The sequence below is a fragment of the Silene latifolia genome, chromosome 9 (assembly GCF_048544455.1).
Source record: "Silene latifolia isolate original U9 population chromosome 9, ASM4854445v1, whole genome shotgun sequence".
NCBI lineage: Eukaryota > Viridiplantae > Streptophyta > Magnoliopsida > Caryophyllales > Caryophyllaceae > Silene > Silene latifolia.
This window is the reverse complement of record NC_133534.1, coordinates 90,726,859-90,750,598: the sequence shown is the minus strand read 5'-3', so window position 1 is coordinate 90,750,598 and position 23,740 is coordinate 90,726,859. Positions and strand designations below refer to the sequence as shown.

The window sequence follows — 23,740 nt, the reverse complement described above, 5'->3', positions numbered from 1 at the left end:
CCCAGCTAGAATCCGCTCGGATTCCCCCTCAACAATCCGCCCGGATTCCCCATAATCCGCTCGGATTCCACCGCCCAAATCCGTCCGTCCCGACCTTATTCCGCCCGGATTTCTTCACAGCACGGATTGTCTTCTTCAAGCTACGAAAAGAGAAGCCCTTCTCTCAGAAAATACCGGGTCCTCCTTGCTCAACTTAAAAAGTGTAATTACTAGTTTAGCCCTTAGTTAACCCTAATGCATCCTCCCTAATTTTCACTATAAATACCCCATTAGGCTAATTAGAGGAGCATGTTCTTCTTATCAATAATTAGTGTAGTTAATATCAATCAAATCTCTCTTCAATATTGTAATCAAGTATTAATCAAGTTTTAATCCAAGTTTTAGTTCTTTAATCTCTCTTTTGTACATCCTTTATTTTGGGTAATTGAAGATTATTTGGGTTATTATTGGGAGATTGACAACCTCTCAATCTAGCATTCAAGTACTTCTATTATTCTTGCTTTATTATTGGAATCATTAGTAGGTATAATCTCTTAATCCCTTTTTAATTATTATTAATTACTTTCATTTATTCATCATGTTTCATATTGTTGGTATGATTGACAACCTTGCTAGCATGATCAACATGATAATGAGTGAGTAGTCTCTTAGCTAGGGTTAATGGGTGATTAGGGGAAACCAACATGGGGAATGATTCATGCTTAAATTAATATGCTTTCATGTTTTATTTGCTTGCTTGTTTTGATCTCAACTCATGCACATGTTATATTTGATGAAATGCTAAGCCTATGAATCCTTGCATTTACTATCATCTTCTATCTTTTCAATGAGACTTGTAAGACATAACCCAACTCGAGTCTCATTAGACCATGCATGTTGTTGAGTAGGGAAGATTAAGTCGACTTGTAGGTGTTGTACAATCTAATCAATTCGGCTCCGGGACCCAAACTTTCCCAGGATTGTAAGACATAACCCAACTCAATCCATCACAACAATAATTGCTTGCTTATAATTTGAGAACATGTTTGTATGATCATATCCCATGATTCCCCTATGACCCCATGACACCCTAGTGCCTTTAATCAATTGTTTACACCCCTTTTATTCATCTTGCTTGTTTATTTTCATTGTTATTCTAGTTTAGTAACCTTCTACATCAACCCAATTTGTGACACCTCTTAGACACCACTAGTTACAATAGAAATCTCATTTCAACTCCCGTCCCTTGGGATCCGACCTTTACTTGCCTCTTTACTAATTGTAGAGTTGCTTGTTAAGCTATAAATTGTGTTTTGATTCGACCGTGACCAACGACCACATCTTAATTTGTGAACACTTAGCGGAGTCGCATCAAAAAATGGCGCCGTTGCCGGGGACGGTGTTTGTTTGACTTAGATTTCCTTTTTGTTATTAGTTGTGTCTTTCTTCGCCTTGAGGAAGTAAAACTCCTCAAGGTTTGTTCTAATTGTTTTTGAGTTGTTTGATATTTTGCATGTCTAGAAGGTTACAAAGTGATTTGTTACCTTTTGACCGTGAAATCGAAAGAACCTTGACGAACAATAGGAGACTTGTTAGGAGGAATTTGAGAGGTGTTGGTGAAGTTGTTCAACCCACTAGTGAGTTTGTCAATCCTTTCGCAATAGAAGGAGAAGAAAACCCATTACACAATACCCCACAAAATCCACCTACAATGCCAAAATTCTCGTCACACTCCGTACCCACCGAGGAGAATCTACCAAATGGTACTCCTACACCGCAACATCTCACCGGAAATTTTATTGCCAAGTCCGCCTTCATCCAACTAGTGAGGACCCTCATTCTCATATGGAAACCTTTTGCGATTATTGTGATGCTATCTCTCAAACGGGCGTGACTCAAGACCAAATTAGATGGGTCTTATTTCCCTTTTCCTTAATCGGCACCGCAAAGCAATGGTTGAAGGGCCTTGATAAGGCCACCCTTGGAATAGATTCTTGGAAGAAGTTGGCTCTAGCTTTCTACAAAAATTTCTACCCACCGGAAAAGACCAACATGCTAAGAGCTCAAATTACGGGTTTTAAGCAAAGGGATGAAGAGTCTTTGTATGAAGCTTGGAAGCGGTTTAAAGGAATTTGTCGCTCATGTCCTCACCATGGACTTAGCGAATGGTTTTTGGTACAACAATTTTGGAATGGTTTATATGAAGATTCTAGGAACATTCTCAATATGGGATCAAATGGAATGTTCACCGAAGTTGATGACAATCAAACATGGAACAAGATTGAGGAAATGGCGGTCCATAACTCACAATATAGTAGACCTCGCAAGGCTACTAGAGGAGGAAAGCATGAAGTGGACTCCGTTACTCAATTGGGTGCTCAACTTAGTGCTCACATTGACACAATCAACTTGAAGTTTGAACAAGCTATGGCTAGACTTGAGGAAAACTCAAAATCATCGAAGCATCATGTTAATGCCATGACGGCATCCTCATCAATCCCAAGTGGGATATGTGAGAATTGTGGAACTTTGGGACATGACCAAGGTGAATGTAGGGGAACAAATGAACAAGTGAATGCTTTCCAAGCATACAAGAGTGGTACCCCTTATTCCAACTTCTACAATGAAAACACCAAATTCCATCCAAATCTCTCATACAAAAGCCAAAATGTTCAAAACCCTCAAACAACATACACTCCACCACCCATGAGAAACCAAAATGAAAGACCCTTTTACAATCAAAACCAAGGTTACCAAAATCAAAATCCATACAATCACCAAAATGACCAAGGTTTTGATGTCCAAAAAGCGGTCCTCCAAATGCAAAAGAATCAACAAGAATTTTTCACCCAAATGCAAAAAGATAGCCAAGCAAAAGAAACCACCATCAACAACATTCTAGCTCACACCAAGATGTTGGAAACACAATTGACTCAACTAGCATCTTCAAGCTCACAAAGACAAAAGGGGCAATTACCACCTCAAAGTAATCCCCCAAGGCATGAAACGTTAGTGCCATTCACTTGAGAAGTGGTACAAGGTATGAAGCACCGAAGAAGCAAGTTGAGGATGAAGTTGTGGAAGCTAGCGAAAAGGAAGAAATTGTGCAAAACTCCAAAGATGGAGAATCATCAAAAGAAGAAAGTTCAAAGAAAAATGAAGACAAGGCCAAAGAGAAGGAGCCCATTGTGATTAGACTTCCTTTTCCAAGTCGTCAAACCAAGCCCAAATTTGATGATCAACTTGGAAAATTCATGGAAATTGTGAAGAATTTAGAAGTCTCAATTCCTTTCACGGAATTAATCAATCACGTTCCGGCCTATGCGAAGTACATGAAAGATATCCTCACAAAGAAGAAGTCGATCCGGAAACTTGAGACTATCGCCTTCACTAAGGTGAGTAGTGCAATACTTCAAGGGAGTTCACCTCCAAAGTTAAAGGATCCGGGAAGCTTCTCAATACCGTGTACAATTGGCGACACGACGATCAACAAAGCCTTATGCGATCTAGGGGCTAGTGTGAGTGTCATGCCATACTCGGTAAGTAAAAGGTTGGGGATGGGAGAGCTTAAATGCACTAACATCACACTCCAAATGGCCGATAGATCGACGAAGACACCGTTAGGGATATGGGAAGATGTCCCCGTGCGAATTGGGAAGTTTTTCATCCCGGTGGACTTTGTCATTGCTGATATGGAGGAAGATTCCAACATTCCAATCATCCTAGGAAGACCTTTCCTACACACCGCGGGTGCGGTGATTGATGTGAAACATGGAGAGCTCACTCTAGAAGTGGGAGATGAAAGCATAACTTTTAATCTTGACAAGACCATGAGAGCTCCTCATTTGCATGAGCCATGTTTTATGATTGATCATTATAGTCGAAAAGATGAGAGGAAGAAATCGAAACTCCAATGGAAGAAGAAAATTGAAGATGCTCCATTCAAAGAGCAAGTGAATTATGACAAGAAGAGCTTGCAAAGCTCATCAAAATCAACCAAGGAAGAAGAGGATGGCCTCATTGGCCAAGAGAAGAAATTGGGAGAGTTGTCTCCATCTAAGCAAGAGATTTTCAATGATAAAACTCAATGAAGTTTGTGGTCTTTGGGACGACGAATTTGAAGGGATTTTTAATCCCTACATTGGACATGCTATCGATCATGACCAACAACAAGGGCCACGGTCTATCGAGGACCTCTACCATGATAATGAACAAGCTTTTGATTACTTCTTCAAGGTGTTGAGCAACATCAACAACACCTTGAACATGCCCCCTTGACATCTCATCAAGAATGAGAGTTTGGTGGAGTCCTCCCTAAACCACCACTTGTAAATATTTCTAACTCCCTAACTTACATTTCAATTCATGTATTGCATTTTTGTCATCTTTGGATTTTTATTTACTTTGATCAAAATAATTGTCATGTAAGAGAGAAGTGAGGTAGGGACTAACAATTTCAATTGATGTGTAGTGCTTTACCTTAGTGTGGGGATGGCAAGTGCCTAGGCTATCCATGCCTTAGTAGTGCCCCCACAATGAAGAACACAAGACTTGAAGAGAGAATGGAAGAATGATAAAGGGAATGCGCTGTGCACGGGTGGAACTGAATCCGTGTACATAGGGGAAGAATCCGAGCGGATTCCCAAGAATCCGCCCGTCTTATGCAATCCGAGCATCCTGCAGAAAAGACGCTCGTCTTGAACTGAGCTGAATTTTGAAATTTTCTTGACTGTTAAAGAATCCGAGCGGATTCCCAAGAATCCGCCCGTCTTAAAGAATCCGTCCGTCCAGGAGAAAAGACGTCCGTCTTTGCAACTGAGGAAAACAAGCAAATTTCTCTGGACAGAAATCCGTCCGTCTTTGAAGAAATCCGCCCGTCCCTTAACAGAAGAATCCGAGCGGATTCTACAGAATCCGCCCGTCTTTAGGCGAGTTTTTGCAAAGGTAAAAGAAGCAGAATTCGTACGGATTGAGCCTAATCAGCACGGATTGGCCCTGCTGATTCGAAAATTTCGGCCTCTTTAAAACCCCTCCCACCTTCATTCATTCATTCATTCATTCATAAACACTACCCACAACATCAAAACCCTCATCCTCTCCATCATAAAAACAAAAACCCTCAACAACATTCAACAAAAAAAAATCAAACCACCCTTCCAACAACAAATTAATCACTCCTTCTTCAACAAAAATCAAAACCAAGAACAAAATCTTCAACCTTTGAGTCGATTTTTGTTTTCATAAAGGCAAAGCCTTTCACCTTCAAATCGATTTGGGCATACTACAAATTGAAGATTTTTCATTCTTTTCTTGGATAGTTCATCAATGGCAAGGACTAAGGGTGCAACAAAGGCAACAAAGGCACCAAAGGCTAAGGCACTCTCACAAAGGCAAAAGGCTCTTCAAACAAAGAAAGCTTTGGCTATGGTGGTAGCAACACCAAACATGGAAGTGCAACAACAACAACAACCTTCTATGGGAGCAACAACACCTTCTACTCCGGTAATTAATCAACTTTTGCATTATCCGGAGGTAACTTTTATTTCCGATACCCATAGAAATACCTTTGTCAAGTTTGTTATGAAGTCATTACAATCCACCAAATTCATATGTGAGGATACCTTGGAAAAATTGGGTGTTCTTGAACAAACAAAAGCCTTTTTCAAAGCCATGGGGTTGAAGAAATTGTTTGAAATAAAGGAATTGACATACCCCTCCCTTGTCTTGGAATTTTTAAGTTCTTTGAAAGTCACCAAAGTTGAGAATAGGGAAAATCTCGAGTTTCGTCTAGCTAATGTTAGTAGACGCATTACCTTTAAGGAATTAGGTGAAATTTTGGGTCTTAGTGACGAATCGAGTTATCTTAAGCATTATGGAAAGTATGTCCCCGAGCCTCTTTGGGAGGCAATCTCCGGGAAGAAATTTGAGGATTTTCATGCATGTCGTGCTCTTTTGGTCCATCATCCGGGCATAAGAGTATGGCACAAGGTTGTGGGAAATACCATAATTGCTAGGAAAGACACCAATCATTTCACAAGACTTGATTTTATTCTCCTTGAATCGGCTTTGAATATCGTAAGAATTCATACCAAGCCTTACAATTCTTTGAGGCTCTTGGTAGATAGATGGCTCAACATCGATAGTGGGAAGAAGGGCACGACCGTTATTGTCAATGGCGGCCTAGTCACGGTCCTAGCTAAGAACTTTGATCCTAACTTCAATAAGGATAACAAGTACAAAGCAAAGGAAGGTGGCCATATTATTGATATGCATATTATGATTCACAAGTTCAAGTGGGTTGCTCAAAACCCCCTTGACACTAAGTATGGATGGCTAACTAGTGAAGCTAGATCGTTCACCTTGCCCTCGAAGATTTGTCGTCTAAGCGTCCACCGGACCAATTATCTACTTCCCCTTTCCGAAGAAGCCGAGTATATCATTCAACAACAAAAGGGTGATCTTGAAACCCCCCCCCCCCCCTCTTCCATTGTCATACCACCTTACCCCTTTGAGTATGAAGAGTTCAAGCCGGAAGGAATTGAAGTTGGGAAAGACTATGTGACTCTTCTCATGCAAGCAATGCACAAGCAAGCCTATGAAGATCGGAAAAATGCTTATTTGGCTCAATATCCACCCCTCCTACATTTAGCTAGGCAAGGACTCCTTGATCCATCTTGTCCTTTGCCTAGTTGGGCGGATAGAGAAGTCTTATTTCCGGGTGCATCAAGGGTCGTTGTGGGAGACAATGAGGTTGTTGGAAATGATGAAGAAGTTGATGATAATATTGAGGAAGATGCAAGTGAAGATGGAGAAAGAAATGGTGAAGATGATGATGAGCAAGATGAGGAAGAAAGTGAAGAAGCAAATGACAAGGAAAGTGGCAATGTGACCACTTCTCATGAGGGAAGTGATGATGATGATAGCATGATGGAAGACTAGCAAGCCTTGGAGACTCCTACACTCCCATGGTTTGTCTATCTCTCTTTGTATTTTATTTCATTTTGATCATTGTTGGTTTAGTCCTAGCAACATCAAAGGACTCACACCTCGGTACCATTGAGGTGTTCTTATTTTATTGTTCCCATTTGTAAAATCAAAAATGACAAATTAGTTTCATGCATAGCATAGTGTGTGCATGAATTATACCCATCCTTGGACATTAGCAATAGTGTCTCACTCGGTTTGGGGAAGTTAATGCATACGCAACGGGAGGTAATCTAAATTATCCTCTCCGTCATAACAAAAACCATGCATCATGTAGTGTAGCTTAGTATAGAATTGCATTTAGTATAGAAATCATGCATCATCTTTGCATAATTTCCATCATTTTGGCCATTGAGGACAATGCCCATATTAGTGTGGGGATGGGAATTCTAACATTTAACTCTTATTCAAAAAACCCATAAAAATTGAAAATTTTCAAAAATCATAAAAATTGAAAAAATTGAAAACCCAAAAACAAGTTCATTTCTTTTGTATATATTGTCTTGTATATATTGTGTTTGTTTTATCCTTGTTCACATTGATTGACTACGCCACATCCGAGACATGAGGATATTGTTGGAATATGTGTCCTCCGACAATAATGCGATCACGACTGTTGATCATGATGATCACATGTTTAAATCTCATCATATAGAATACAGTTGGGAAGTAATTTTGTTACTGTCAACTGGTCAACATATATCGGTAATGATTGGCTGACTAGAGTTTGACATTACTGTCGTGTGACGGTGGTGATCAGTTGACCCCCTAGGTCATACCTATAGGGCAACACTCTTAATTGATTATTTAATTAATCGTATAATGTTACGAGTTAATTAAATTACTTGAAAATTGACGGACGATTTTGGAAGTAAAATTTACGTATCATATTGAAATGTAATTAAATAAGATACGGTCTGAGTAATTGAATTGTATCATTACTCGGATGAAATAATTGTTTAATGTAACAATTAAATTTGAATGAATTGTTATAAATACAAACTGTTGTGATTTATAAATTGGTAAAATATTTTGGCACAAGTAATTATGAAATTACTAAGTCGATTTTTGTATGTGACGTATTTTTATTAATACGTTGATTTTTAATATGTTAAAAATACATAACAAATTTATGTGATATGTGACATGTGACATATTGACAATTGACAAAAATAATATGGAATCCATATTATGTAAGTGCCGAAAATGGGAGGAGCATTAGTCTAATATTGTGTTGTTTATTTATAATTAGTAAACACAATGATTACTAATAAGAGTAGTCATGCAACCCTAGTTTGCATTGTAAAGGCAAACAAGGGCATGCATTGGGTGAGCTCTCTTCCCTCCTCTTCCCTCCTACCCGGTTTTACCAAGGGAAAGGCAAGGGTTTTTGCCTTAGTTTTTGTTTAACACATTACTTCTAATGTGTGCTAATTCATTCTATTATTCACTCATCCAAAATATAAGTTCTAGTGAGAATAAAAATCCTCCTCTCCTTCTCTCATAAAAACCGAAATATTCAAGTGTTAAATAATATTTCGGTTCAATTTTCTACCTTATTAATATTATACTAGTACTTATAATATTAATTTGTATTAAGAGATTGCCTAGGGTATAAAGCTTAGGGAGAGATCCTACACTTGTATCTTGGTTCATCCATAAGGAAAAGCTCAAGAACAAGAGAGAAAGGTGATCTCTCTTGTGCCCAATATAACCGAAATCATCATTGTAAGGACATGATTTCTCCTCTATTTTATTATTGTTTGCATGCATAAAATCCGTTTTAATTTTATGACAAATTAATTTATAACATATATGAGTATGTTAGTATGTATATGAATCTACTTTTCCTTCAATCGGTATCAAGAGCCACGGTTGTTTGCATGCAAATCGGTTAAATATTTTTCCGAGTTATAAGAATAACAAATAAAACTTGTAAAATTTGTGTTATTATGATATATCTCGAAATTAATCCATGCATGTTAATATTTCTGGTCCTAAAATGTTTTAGGATATTTTGGTTAATTTTTCGGATTCTTATTGTTCATAATTTACAATAATGGCATTTAAATGTGATTTTATGAGTAAAAATGTCATTTTTGGTCTAAAATTAGCTATACTTCGAATATTGACTTGGTTTTTGGATATGTTATCACATATATTATTTTGAGATAACCTGTAAATTTTCATAATTTTTGGACTTGTTATGCTCGAAAAATGAATTTTTAATTATTAAATTCGGATTTAAGTGAAAAATAGGTTAATATGAGTTAAATTTCGAATCTGCTCATAGAAAATTAATATGTTGTCACATGCAATTTTACAAGATGTGTGTAAAATAATTGGCTATAAAGAAGTCTTTTTGCATGATTTATGAATTTTTGAAGAAAAATAGCATAAATAGTGACATTATTAGTGGAAAATTAATAAAACATAATCTATGACTTAGGAAAAACGTCTAATGTTGCATTTTATTATATTTTTCAGATCTAAAATTGAAAAGTTAGTGAAAATAATTTTCCATGTTTTTATGATTATTTTATTAAAAATCGATAAACCGCAACATTGTTTTTCCGGTAAATTTTCGAAATTTTTAACCTAAGTTTTTGAATATTATGAGTGTCATGGAATTTTTCCATAATGTTCATGAGTTTAAATTTCAAATTTTGAATTTATTTGAAATTTTGTGATTTATTTGAAGTTTAATAGCTTATTTTGTAATTTTGGTCCATTTATGAACAAATTTGTAAATAAAGGTTAATTATGGTCAAATTATTAGTGAAGACTAAATTTTGAGTCCTAAGAGGTTAGGGTAATTAACTTATGCATAAATATGAGTTTATGCATTTTTGTGATTATAAAATGTTGAAATCACGCAAATCCGTAAAAACCGAGTAATATACGATATTGGCTATTTAAAGGCGATTTAGCATAAAAATTGAGCATGTTCATACATATTATAATGCTGCATTTTCTTTATGATTGTCATAATTTTAATTTATGTAATTTTTGAATTATGTAATTTTACTTAGTATGGCCTTAGATTTTAATTGGTATTTCCCGAAATGTATGGGAATATCGATTCGGTTGTAATTTTTATTGTGATCTCGTATCACCGTTTTGTAATTTAATAGATTTATTTTATTTTAGTTACAAATGTATAATAGGAAATTATGTAATTTATTATGTAATTTTATTCATTCCGGATTACCTAAAGACGGATTTCTTCAAGAATGGCGATACATAAAGACGGTGTTACCTCGAGATGCGTGCCACAACCGAAGTTCAAGGGACCAATGGAGTTGGTTTCCGAATATGTAATAGATAAATAGTTTTCTATTTTAGGAAAGGTCATACTAGGATTTATTTATCTTTATGCTTGCATTTTATTTTATGTCACATGCATCGCTAAATCGCCATAACTAAAACATGCATCCTTATTTTATCGAGTTTATCGACCGTGTCAATTCAAATTATCGTAGTTCACCGCTTTAGTTCACTTAAAACGTGATAGATAATAAATTGACATGACCTCTCGCTAAAACAATTAATTGAGACATAGCCTTACCAAATAGTAGAAACCATGAAAACCTATTTCGCGAGGGAGTGCACTCGGCTACCCCGGGGTACAAACCTTGTTACGTAGGGGAAGTGGGTGATAAATGTCTAATCCACCAAATTCATGTTGATGAGGGTTTCATCGGCTACCCCGTGCCTAAGTTAATGTGGGTTTGGATAATGGACACATTTATTCGAAATTTGGATTGAACTCAACAAAAGTAATCGATAAGGGTTTCATCGGCTACCCCGTGCCCTTGTTGATGTGTTTTGGGCTATAGATAAATATTAGATTAATTTTATCGACCAAGAGTTCTAAAAGTAGAATCGATTAAAAGTTAATCCACCGAGTTATATTGATAAAGGTTTCATCGGCTACCCCGTGCCTAAGTCGATATGAATTTGGGTCTTGGAATCATTTATCTAGTTGGGTAGAGGTCACTAGAAAAATGCCTAAAACTTGTTTAAATCATACATTTTTACGAGTATTATTAAAACGACATTTGTTTTACTCCTTATATTTTGTTTTGTAGACCACTTCTTTTTCATAACAAATGGCAACATCAACACCAACTCCTAATGCTACACCACTCGCTAGTTCGTCTTGGCTCCGATCCTTTATGGATCGATGTAAACTTGAAAAGAATGGGTCAAATTTCTCCGAATGGGATGCCCAACTCAAATTAGCCGCCGAAGGTGACGACAAGCTTCGTTACCTTACCGAGGCCTCTCCACCCGAACCCTCCACTAGGTCCACCGCGGCCACTAGGGAAGCATATGAGGCTTACCAAAAGGAGTCCGCCGCAATGAAAAATGTCTTAATATTTGCGATGGAGGCGGACCTCCAAATGAGAGCCTTCAAAATAGGCAATGCTAATGAGATTTACTCCAAACTTGTGACCATGTTTTCACAAACTCCATGGATCGTCCAATATGAGGCGGCCGCGGCATTCTTTGATCTCGACTTCAAAGAGGGCCAAAAGGTTAGCCCTCATGTGCTCAAACTCATGGAGCTTGTCGAGACCTTGAAAATTCAAAAGGTTGAAATCCCCAAAGAACTCATCGTAGATAGGATTCTACACTCCTTGTCCAAAGTCAAGGCATATGTGCAATTCCGGGTGAATTTCAACATGCAAGACAAGGATGTGTCTCTTGAGGAGTTGCACAAGTTACTTGTGCAAGCCGAGAGGGACATGGGGTTAAATGTGAACCCTCCCAAGGATGTGCTTAACATAAGCACAAAGAGTAAGGGGAAGTTCAAGAAGAGTGGAAGAAAGGGTAATAAGCAAGCTCCCACATTCACCAAAGCTAAGTCTTGTGAAGCTAGCACCTCCAAAGTCAAGAAGGGTCCTCTTGATAAATGCCATTATTGTAATGGCATGGGACATTGGAAAAGAAATTGTTCCAAATACCTTGGTGATATCAAAGCTGGAAAGATCACTCCAGTAGGTAAATGACTAACCTTCTTTTATGTTTCTAATTCAACTATGGTATTATGATGCAAAGTTGTGATAATGTATCTCCCTTTTTTATTGTAAATAGGGCCTCCACCAAGCAAAGACAAGGGAAAAGAAAAACAAGCATGAGAAACCATGGAGAAGCTAAGGATAGCATTTATGGAGCTTTGTTTTTCATTGTCTTATTTTAAGTAATGTTTTGGATTTTAGAACTTTAAATTTCCGTGTTCGACATGGAAAAGTATTTTGGATAATGAGTTGTATTTTGGATAATGGTGACTTGGTTTGCAACCCAAGTCACCCGTTTTATCATTTATCCTTTTAATGTTCTAAATTTCATCTTTAAAATGCTTGCGTTTTGAAACATAAGATTATTCACTTAAGGTGATCTAATAGACAATTATAATGACGGGTTTCATTATATGTCCACATGCTTAAGGCGTGTGTATGATCATTTATAAAGAGATTTTGAGTCTATGAACTCTCTTAAAGGTATGTCAATCACCAAGTACACATATGAAATCAATAACTATTAGTCTATCTATGAGATAGTTCTCCTTATACTTCAACATCATTAATTTGTGTCTCATATGCTATCTTCGAATATACAGTGTATTTATTCTAAAGATAGAGTGGGAGAAAAATGAGGACACAACACACAAGGCAAGATGGCAAAATTAAAATTGTGTACTTGTGTAAATGAAGATCTACGCAAGAGAGAATGATTTGAATGAAGGTATATCTATTTACAAAGTATGCCGAATAGATGAGATCTATGGTCTCAAGTAAGCTCTATATGACTAAAGAGACCAAGTGAAGTAATCATAAGAGTATACTCTCATGATAACTACACGAGGAGACCAAAAGAAGGTTTTGGAAGAAAATGACTAATGCAAAGTCTTAACAAGTTTTTGACTAAGTTTACGAAACAATTGACCAATAGTTTCAACCTTGAGATTTACTTAAGAGCCTAATTGAATCATAGTATCTTACTAGTTATGATCAAGTAGCAAAGATTGATATACCGATATCTTCAACGACCAAAGTTTTAACCACGCAAATGTCATTGCTTAACCTCGCTATGAAATGGTTAAATCTCCTTCCAAAAGGGTATTTGCGAAGGACGTATTCTAAATATTGTTTATATTTGAATGATGACATTACTACACATCATTATGACATGAGTGTGTCGGAGATTTAAAAATCTCTTTCCGTAAGGTTAAGGTGAGACCACTTTAAAATAGGTATTTTGAAAGGATATGATGGGAACATATATGGTTTTATCCTAATAACTTGGCAATGCAATTTATATTTCGATTGAGAAGTCAATTTCGAAATGTGTAGAATTGAGTGGGAGTTAAGAAATTCTCATGTGAAGACATGGAATTTAGTGGGAGCTATCATCCTTTGAATGTTTACAACTCATCACTCATTAAAGAATGACGAGCTAATACCTTCTTTCATAAAGAAGCCTTTGAGTTTTCAATTCTGGATGAAAATGGACTATGATGAATCCAATTACATCAGGGATGTTGGATTAGTATTAAGAGATACACATCACATCAACATACACATAGGTTATTCATATGAATGAAAATGGAATTACCATTAGCAGTCATGGTCGTCCATAGAACCCACGAACGGTTGATCTCATGATCATTAGTAACTAATGTTTCCGCCATTAGAATAATCATGTACATGTCCAATTATGAATCATATGAATAAGAGCATGATGATTGATTGGTGAGCCATAATGAAAACGTCATGAATTCTCAAGAAGAATCCGATGAGCGATTTCGGTGTTTAACGGAATACTCCATTATGTGATAAGAGGTTGCACATATTGTAGAAAATCCGAGCACATATGAGGATTTATGAGAGTCCCAAATCTTTCAAGCCTAGAAAGAGAAATAAGAAGTTTTGGAAAGATGCTTGGTTGAATAAGAAGTTATTCAAAGATAATCCTTCCTAGTTAAGCTAGGACTTGTGAGAAGTACTAAGCTAATAATCTTGTCAATTGTTACAAGATTCTACAAAACATATACCTAGTGCATTGTGTGTGAATGGGGTACTTGATCAGTACAAGTTATATCATTCATCACAAATTTAGTCGTTATGTGATAGTCGATAAGAAAGTTCTTTCAAGTTAAAGAACCGAAACCAAGGTCGGGAACCTTGATGTGTACTTGGTAAGATTCATGCTATGAGAGAGAACATGAATGTGAAGGAAAATGCAAGTGTAAGAAGTTTGAACACATGGACATATGGGATGTTAAACTTCTATTGCAATCAATAAGTGTTTACACTTATGATAAACATCACAAGGTTGTAATATGATATTGACTACCCGAGTGTGATGTCGACATTTGTCGTTTGAGTTATTATTAACTCACCCTGTACTTTGTTGTATCCAAACGGGTTGTAGAGACAATTGAACCCCGTTAAAGTGAACACGGATTAACATTGTATTTGCCCATAGTTACTTGTATGAGGTGACGTCTCGAAGTGACTAGAGTGTGATGCGATTGATGGCAAGTTCAAGTGCCATAGAGTCATGTGAGATGACTAATCGATCACATAGGCAGACTGTTAGGAACATTTTGTCGGGCCTAATGACCGCTTATAGAGTTCTGGCAAATTTATATAGCCTGGTCGTGGCGAGAGCTACTATAGTATTCGAATGAGTCGATTCTTTTGACTAAAGACTATTCGCCTAAGATGGCACAGTTTCAGATTAACTTTGATTTGTGTTACTACGACCTTCGTAAATAGGGTCAAATGGGCATATTTTGGGTTATGATGGTTGTGGCTAGTCCAAGGGAATGAGTGCGATAGGAATTGTCCACCCCTAGTCAGGGTTATAACAATATCTCAGGGCCACTCGAGGAGTAATGAACTGGAAATGCGTGGCCACGCTCGGAAAGTATCTATGATAGATAAGTCCGGTCAAACAGTTATTCTCCAGATCGAGGAAACCACTCTCGATATGATCACTTGCAAGTACGACCTGAAAGACACCTTGCATTGAGTGGGAGATAGTAATAGGACAAGAGAATTGGTGCCGCACACTTGTCGAGGACAAGTGGGAGATTGTTGGAATATGTGTCCTCCGACAATAATGCGATCACGACTGTTGATCATGATGATCACATGTTTAAATCTCATTATATAGAATACAATTGGGAAGTAATTTTGTTACTGTCAACTGGTCAACATATATTGGTAATGATTGGCTGACTAGAGTTTGACATTACTGTCGTGTGACGGTGGTGATCAGTTGACCCCCTAGGTCATACCTATAGGGCAACACTCTTAATTGATTATTTAATTAATCGTAAAATGTTACGAGTTAATTAAATTACTTGAAAATTGACGGACGATTTTGGAAGTAAAATTTACGTATCATATTGAAATATGATTAAATAGGATACGGTCTGAGTAATTGAATTGTATCATTACTCGGATGAAATATTTGTTTAATGTAACAATTAAATTTGAATGAATTGTTATAAATATAAACTGTTTTGATTTATAAATTAGTAAAATATTTTGGCACAAGTAATTATGAAATTACTAAGTCGATTTTTGTATGTGACGTATTTTTATTAATACGTTGATTTTTAATATGTTAAAATTACATAACAAATTTATGTGACATGTAACATGTGACATATTGACAATTGACAAAAATAATATGGAATCCATATTATGTAAGTGCCGAAAATCAGAGGAGCATTAGTCTAATATTGTGTTGTTTATTTATAATTAGTAAACACAATGATTACTAATAAGAGTAGGCATGCAACCCTAGTTTGCATTGTAAAGGCAAACAAGGGCATGCATTGGGTGAGCCCTCTTCCCTCCTCTTCCCTCCTACCCGGTTTTACCAAGGGAAAGGCAAGGGTTTTTGCCTTAGTTTTTGTTTAACACATTACTTCTAATGTGTGCTAATTCATTCTATTATTCACTCATCCAAAATATAAGTTCTAGTGAGAAGAAAAATCCTCCTCTCCTTCTCTCATAAAAACCGAAATATTCAAGTGTTAAATAATATTTTGGTTCAATTTTCTACCTTATTAATATTATACTAGTACTTATAATATTAATTTGTATTAAGAGATTGCCTTGGGTATAAAGCTTAGGGAGAGATCCTACACTTGGATCTTGGTTCATCCATAAGGAAAAGCTCAAGAACAAGAGAGAAAGGTGATCTCTCTTGTGCCCAATATAACCGAAATCATCATTGTAAGGACATGATTTCTCCTCTATTTTATTATTGTTTGCATGCATAAAATCCTTTTTAATTTTATGACAAATTAATTTATAACATATATGAGTATGTTAGTATGTATATGAATCTACTTTTCCTTCAGATATTGAAGACCGCATGGTATGATCTTTCCAATCTCCTTTTTCCTCTTTATGTTAATGACTACGTGGCTTTATTTTGATTGATGCGGTATAACAATGTGAATGTAGGACTTGCATTTAGATTGTTTGTCATATTAGTTGGTAGAATCATATGCATTAGGATGTTTATATGCTAGTTGCATCATGGCATGTAGTTGCATGTTAGAAAAATTTTGCGAAACCGTCTACTTGGGAAGCTTGACAAGTGTATATACGCCCTAGTAGATGCCTTTTGTTCTTAAGACTTTGCTTGTTAGAATGCTTGTAAAACACCCTAGGATGTGTCATGCTAGTATCCTTTGACCCATGGTTTAAGGCCTTGTCAAGAGTACCTTGTGGTGTGATAACTCCTTGGCTACCGTTTATTCCAAGGTGACCCTTGAAACCATGCACCCATACATCCATCATCCATGTTCTACCATACATTTTGTCAACAAAAGGGAATGGGCACAAAAAGAAATCAATCTGAGTTCAATGAAATGAAAAGTGAAAGTAAGTTTGCAAAAATGCATCAAATGAAAAGAGGAGCAAAAATAGAACTCCTAAGCTTCAAATACAAGGCACCCTCGTTACTAATTGGGGTGACTTTGAAAATGTTCAAAAAGAAATGCAAAAAAGTTGTCAAGTATTGAAATGCCAAAAATAAAAAAGAAATGGCAAAGAAAGTGTTCTCAAATGTCAAGTGCCACAAGAAATTGGGGGGAAAACAAAAACAAAAGCAAACTCCCAAAATGAAACTCAAATATCTATTGATCCCTTTGTCCATCATATCCATTTTTGTGCATGGTAGAGAGGGGACGACCCTTCTTCTTGTCTAGGCAAGAGGGGGAATTCCCCGATCCTCCAGTGTTTCTAACACCATAGGGAGTCTACTCTTGACAAAAGCATTTAACGATTGAGGACAAAGGTACCCTAGCTTGACACAACTTGGAGGTGATTTATTGGTATCCTTCTAGGCTTAGTAGTTTGAACAAATTGCATCTATGAAGGATTGTGTACCCTTGAATTGCTTCCCTTGTAGATAATTTCCGCCACTTAGATGAGGAAAGTGGCTATTCTTTTTGTAGATGCATCCATTATGTGTTTTTGTGTGCTTAATATTTGGATGTGTCGCCATTTTGGCAAGACCCACCTTGCCTTGCAAGAAGGCATCCTACCTCATGGTTGTCTTGTTGTGAGTTGAAGGGGCGGAGTGAGACCCGCTAATTGTCTCATATCGGCTATATTATTAGGATAGGTTAGTATTGGTCCTAGTCTTTGTCACCTCTTTACTCGGGACGAGCAAAGGTTCGGTTTGGGGATATTTGATGTGACCATAATTGGCGCATATTTAGCCCTCGAATTAGCCTTGTTTCCATGCTTTTTAGTGCTTATTTGGGTCATTTCTTATCTTTAGTCCTTTGTTTTGCATATTCTTTGAGATTTTGATCCCTTGGTAGGAAAGGAGTAAGAATCTTGCATTTTCATGGCAAAACGAGACTAAATTGATCGAATTCAATGACCAAGCATCAAGGAGAGACAAGATTAGAAGGCCTTTGTACATATCATAGTAGAAGAGCAATGTTGAGGAAAGATCCTTGAGTCCCCAAGGAAATCCCCAAAGAATTTATGAAGAAAAGGGAAGAAAAGAAGAAGTTACTATGCTGACTGACAATCCGAGCGGATTGTCAACAATCCGTCCGTCCTGCACAATCCGAGCATCCCACGCCAGAATCCGCTCGGATTCCCCCTTAACAATCCGCCCGGATTCCCCAGAATCCGCTCGGATTCCACCCCCCAAATCCGTCCGTCCCGACCTTATTCCGCCCGGATTTCTTCACAGCACGGATTGTCTTCTTCAAGCTACGAAAAGAGAAGCCCTTCTCTCGAAAAATACCGGGTCCTCCTTGCTCAACTTAAAAGTGTAATTACTAGTTTAGCCCTTAGTTAACCCTAATGCATCCTCCCTAATTTTCACTATAAATACCCCATTAGGCTAATTAGAGGAGCATGTTCTTCTTATCAATAATTAGTGTAGTTAATATCAATCAAATCTCTCTTCAATATTGTAATCAAGTATTAATCAAGTTTTAATCCAAGTTTTAGTTCTTTAATCTCTCTTTTCTTCATCCTTTATTTTGGGTAATTGAAGATTATTTGGGTTATTATTGGGAGATTGACAACCTCTCAATCTAGCATTCAAGTACTTCTATTATTCTTGCTTTATTATTGGAATCATTAGTAGGTATAATCTTTTAATCCCTTTTTAATTATTGTTAATTACTTTCATTTATTCATCATGTTTCATATTGTTGGTATGATTGACAACCTTGCTAGCATGATCAACATGATAATGAGTGAGTAGTCTCTTAGCTAGGGTTAATGGGTGATTAGGGGAAACCAACATGGGGAATGATTCATGCTTAAATTAATATGCTTTCATGTTTTATTTGCTTGCTTGTTTTGATCTCAACTCATGCACATGTTATATTTGATGAAATGCTAAGCCTATGAATCCTTGCATTTACTATCATCTTCTATCTTTTCAATTAAACTTGTAAGACATAACCCAACTCGAGTCTCATTAGACCATGCATGTTGTTGAGTAGGGAAGATTAAGTTGACTTGTAGGTGTTGTACAATCTAATCGATTCGGCTCCGGGACCCAAACTTTCCTAGGATTGTAAGACATAACCCAACTCAATCCATCACAACAATAATTGCTTGCTTATAATTTGAGAACATGTTTGTATGATCATATCCCATGATTCCCCTATGACCCCATGACACCCTAGTGCCTTTAATCAATTGTTTACACCCCTTTTATTCATCTTGCTTGTTTATTTTCATTGTTATTCTAGTTTAGTAACCTTCTACATCAACCCAATTTGTGACACCCCTTAGACACCACTAGTTACAATAGAAATCTCATTTCAACTCCCGTCCCTTGGGATCCGACCTTTACTTGCCTCTTTACTAATTGTAGAGTTGCTTGTTAAGCTATAAATTGTGTTTTGATTCGACCGTGACCAACGACCACATCTTAATTTGTGAACACTTAGCGGAGTCGCATCAAGGCAATTGTTTAATTTTTAGTTGTTTTTATTTTAGTCTTTTTCTTAGTTTAAGGGACATATGTTCCTGAAACTCTTCTCATATTCTACTTGTAGATTTCTCTTATGCGCAGGTCACAGGTTGGTGTATTGAGACCATTAGATCCTGAGATCGAAAGGACTTTGCGCAAGTTGAGACGATCATCTAGAGTATTGTCGACAGAAGAAGAGCTGAGTACTCTGTCCAGTTACTACGAGAACGAGCTATTTGAGGAGGATCCACCTTCGTCTCCTATTTCTACTTCTTCAGCTGAGACCGTTACTTCTTCGGATTTTCTAGAGATGGCTGAAGAAGCGAGTATAGCTAGTCAGTCCGAGCCAAAAGCTGAGAATCTCTATAAGGGATTCGCATTGCCAGCTGGGACGGATAGAAAATTCGAACCGAAACCGTCCTACATCAATTTGGTTGAGAGAAACCAATTTGGGGGAGCTGCAAATGAAGATGCAGCTAAACATATGGAGATATTCATTGAGTATTGTTGTTCAATACCCCCACCAGCAGGTGTAACCTAGGACCAGGTGAAAGAGACGATGTTCATATTCTCACTCCGTGATGCTGCTAGGGAGTGGTACCGAGAGCTGGATCGAGCTGCTAATGGGATTACTGATTGGAACTCGCTGGCCCTAGCATTTTATAAAAGATATTTCTCTGCATCGAAGACCAATGCGGTTAGAGCTCAGATCACGAGTTTTAAGCAAGGAGCCTGTGCAAACTATTCAAGAGGCTGGTGCGAACTATTCCGCACCTTTGGTTCGAGCAATGGAGCCTGTGCAATAAATTCTATAATGGGCTTTATGATGATCAGAGGGCTATCCTGTATGTTACAGCTAATGGCAGATTCCAGGAGAATGTTGGGGAGACTAAGGGGTGAAAAATTATTGAAGATATGGCCACCTATAAAGCTGACCATGAAAACTACAGGGGAAATCAAAGGAGAGCTGTTGAATCTCCTTCTGTAGCCGCACTAGAAGCTCTTACTGCGCGTTTTGATAAGTATGAGCTAGGATGAGGATCTCAAAAGGGAGGTATTTACCAAGTAAACGCAGTTTCAGACGGTCCCTTTATATGCAAAAGATGTGGAGGAGAGGGATATGTTTCGGAATTTTGTACCAGTTCGAATGAAATATGTGCTGCTTTTCAACATTATAGGCAAACAGGTACTTATCCCGGTCCCTTTAATGTCCACCCCAATTTGAGGTGGACTAACCAGAATGTCCTTAATCCGGGTCCACCACCGCAGCAGCAGCATCAAAGTTATGTGCCCCCTTATAAACAGCAGCAGTATCAAAAGCCTCCCTATGTTCCTCAACAGCAGCAATTTCAAGGTTCTGTCATTTCTGAGTTGAAAAACATGGTTCAAAATTTGTCGAGTTTGCTGCAAAAGGAGTCTCTAGCTAGAGAGACTTCTACAAAAATGTTGGAGAGTCAAATTGCCCAATTGGCAAGCAAAAGTGCAACTCGAGCTCCGGGGCATTTACCGTCACAGCCAGATCAAAAAGAGACCCTAAATGCAATCACTTTGAGGATTAGGTCTACCCTTGATGGGCCCGCTATGGTCGAAGATGTTACTGGAAAAGATATGGTGGAACCGAGCAAGAAAAGGGCCGTAGTGAACAGTAGCAGTAAAAAGACGATCAGCAGGTATGTCGGTCGATCGACTGACACCCATGGTCGATCGACCAGTCCGCGCAGTAGTACAGCTTCTTGTCCTGAGGAAGCCAGTCGATCGACTGACCATCTTAGTCGATCGACTGACAGTGCTGCTGATCGTGAACCTTTTCGTCCTCCAATGCCAGATAACTTGAGGGACCACTTATTTCGGGGTACGACGACTCCGAAACTATTGAAGCAAGATCCAAATGCTGATGGGTCAGTTCCGGTTCCAAAGTATGACCCCCTGACGGTCAATGGTTCATTCCTGAGACGGTCTGAAGAAGGTTCGAGCTACAACAAGGACAAAGTAGTGGATTTTCAACAGAAATCCACTGATGCCGGTATGAGAGACTTAGAGGAGAGGGCTAAGTTGCTTCTTATAGCCCCATACCCACAGATATTGGTGCCGACAAAGGAACAGGTATCGTTTAACAAATTTGAAAATGTTATTCGTAGTTTAAATGTGCAAGTTCCTTTCCTTGAATTAGTTAATCGAGTGCCTGCTTACACAAAGTTTATGAAGAAGCTTTTGTCTAAAAAGAAGTCACTTGATACTGTGCAATATGTCGCACTAACTGAGGAGTCATGTTCCTATTTGACTCATACTGTACCACATAAGTTAGCTGACCCTGATAGCTTTTCTGTTCCTTGTAATATTGGCACCTTCTCAATTGAGAAAGCATTATGTGATCTAGGAGCTAGCATTAGTGTTATGCCTTTGAGTCTTATTGAGAAATTGAAATTGACTAGGTTTGCAGTTACTAACATGACAGTACAGATGGCTGATCGTTCTGCGGTCCAGCCTATAGGAGTCTTAGAGGATATTCATGTGCAAATAGGAAAGTTCTTTTTCCCAGTTGACTTCGTTGTACTAGATATACCCGAGTATGCTCACATTCCTATCATTTTGGGTAGACTATTTCTGCACACTACTGGTGCAGTTATAGATGTTGGCGCAGGGACATTGACCTTTAAAGTAGGGAAACAGTCCATTATTTTTGCCCAGACCGCTAAGAAGAAAGATCCTATGTGGCCAGTCACTTGTAATACGATTTCTGAGAAGAAATCTTATTTTGTGCTTTCTGATATGCCTGCCCCTATGCCTATTTCTGCTATAACACCTCCGCCCTAGATTGGGAGCAAATTGGAGGAAGATCCTTTTGTTTTGACTATTGCAGGAAATGGTTTGGGGAAGGAAGAGCCGCATGTTGCTCCAGCCGTGAAGGAGCCAATCGTTCAAAGAGGCGGTCTAGGATGTCTGAGCTATGCAACTGATGAGGAGCCTGTCAAGGTGACGAAGTCCGATTTGGATTTTGATGAGCCAGACGAGGTCATTGTTTGGGAAGATGTTACAGATGTTGATCCGTTGAGTTCTGCTGATATTGGAGTCGTTAGGAGTCCCGCTGAGGAGATGAGCACTGTAGAGGCTACTTCTTGCGGCCAAAAGCCGAGCAAGTGGGCCATGCCGTGGCCATTCTTGATAAATTATTAGTTGATTAAGACTTTTTAAAACATTGTATTGCATTTGTTTGACTTTTTATTGTTTTGGTTTGGGCAAGACTTCGCAATTTTGGGCGTGTTATTATGTGTATTTGCAGGTTCATAGACCATATTAGTTCAATTTATTGAGATAATTCGAAGAAATCAGACACTTATAGGAGGTTTCTCAATCGATCGACTGGCCATTCTGGTCGATCGACTGAGCCGCGATTCCAGGGGCTTATGTTCCTGTCACCCCTGGTCGATCGACTGGATGCTATGGTCGATCGACCGTGCCCCGCTGTTGTACCTGTTCTTGACCATTCCCCTACCGTGTTTGGTCTATTTGCGGTGTTGAGGGAGTCTTTCCTCCACTTTAATCTCCGATTCATTTCTACTTTCTTCCGTTTCCTTATTTTGCACATAATTTTGCGTTTTGTAAATTGTTTTCTCGGAATTATGCGTGGTACTTTTGTCTCTTTTCAGGTACCTATGGTAGCACTGTTGGCTACTGAAACCTCCTAGCTCACGCTGGTTTGGGGAGGTTTCCTTTTGCGCTTAAAATCTTGGGAGTTTCCGAGTTTAACTTCATGTCTTATTTAGTTATAATAACGCAAATTCCCGTTTCCCTTTTATTTCATTACATGATTTTGCACAATGGGGACATTGTGTGATTTGGTTTGGGGAAAGGTTTTGCATTGCATTCACATGTTTTATTGCATTTCTGTTTCACGTTTATTGCACTTCAGTTTGCACTTGTTATTTCATTTCCTATATATACAAAAATTCAAAATTTCAAAATTTCAAAAATTGCACGTTTATTTATGCATGTAGGTCGAGTCGGAACGGTAGTATTTCAATGATGACATTGCATTTGCATTTGTTTATGCCTAAGCCTTGCTAATTGACATGTTATTAGTAGAATCATATATGCATAGTCTACGAGTTTTCGTAAAATATCTTGCTGAATCTTGAGACTTGACTAATGCGTTTTGGCAAGCATCATAATTTTCTGAGGTTTAGAGCTTATAACTGGTGTCATTCATGACCGATTTATCTAGGAATGTGAGTAGTTACTCCTTATGAGACATGTTACATCAATATGCATAAATATGAACTTAATCTGC

The 23,740-nt window shown here is 37.8% G+C and overlaps 1 non-coding gene across 1 annotated transcript; it reads right to left on the bottom strand.

The window, feature by feature from the left end:
* Positions 1–2,031: 2,031 nt before the first annotated feature.
* Positions 2,032–2,138, bottom strand: LOC141603272 (small nucleolar RNA R71). Its single transcript, XR_012525161.1, has one exon. It is a non-coding gene; the product is annotated as a small nucleolar RNA R71 (small nucleolar RNA).
* Positions 2,139–23,740: the final 21,602 nt, after the last annotated feature.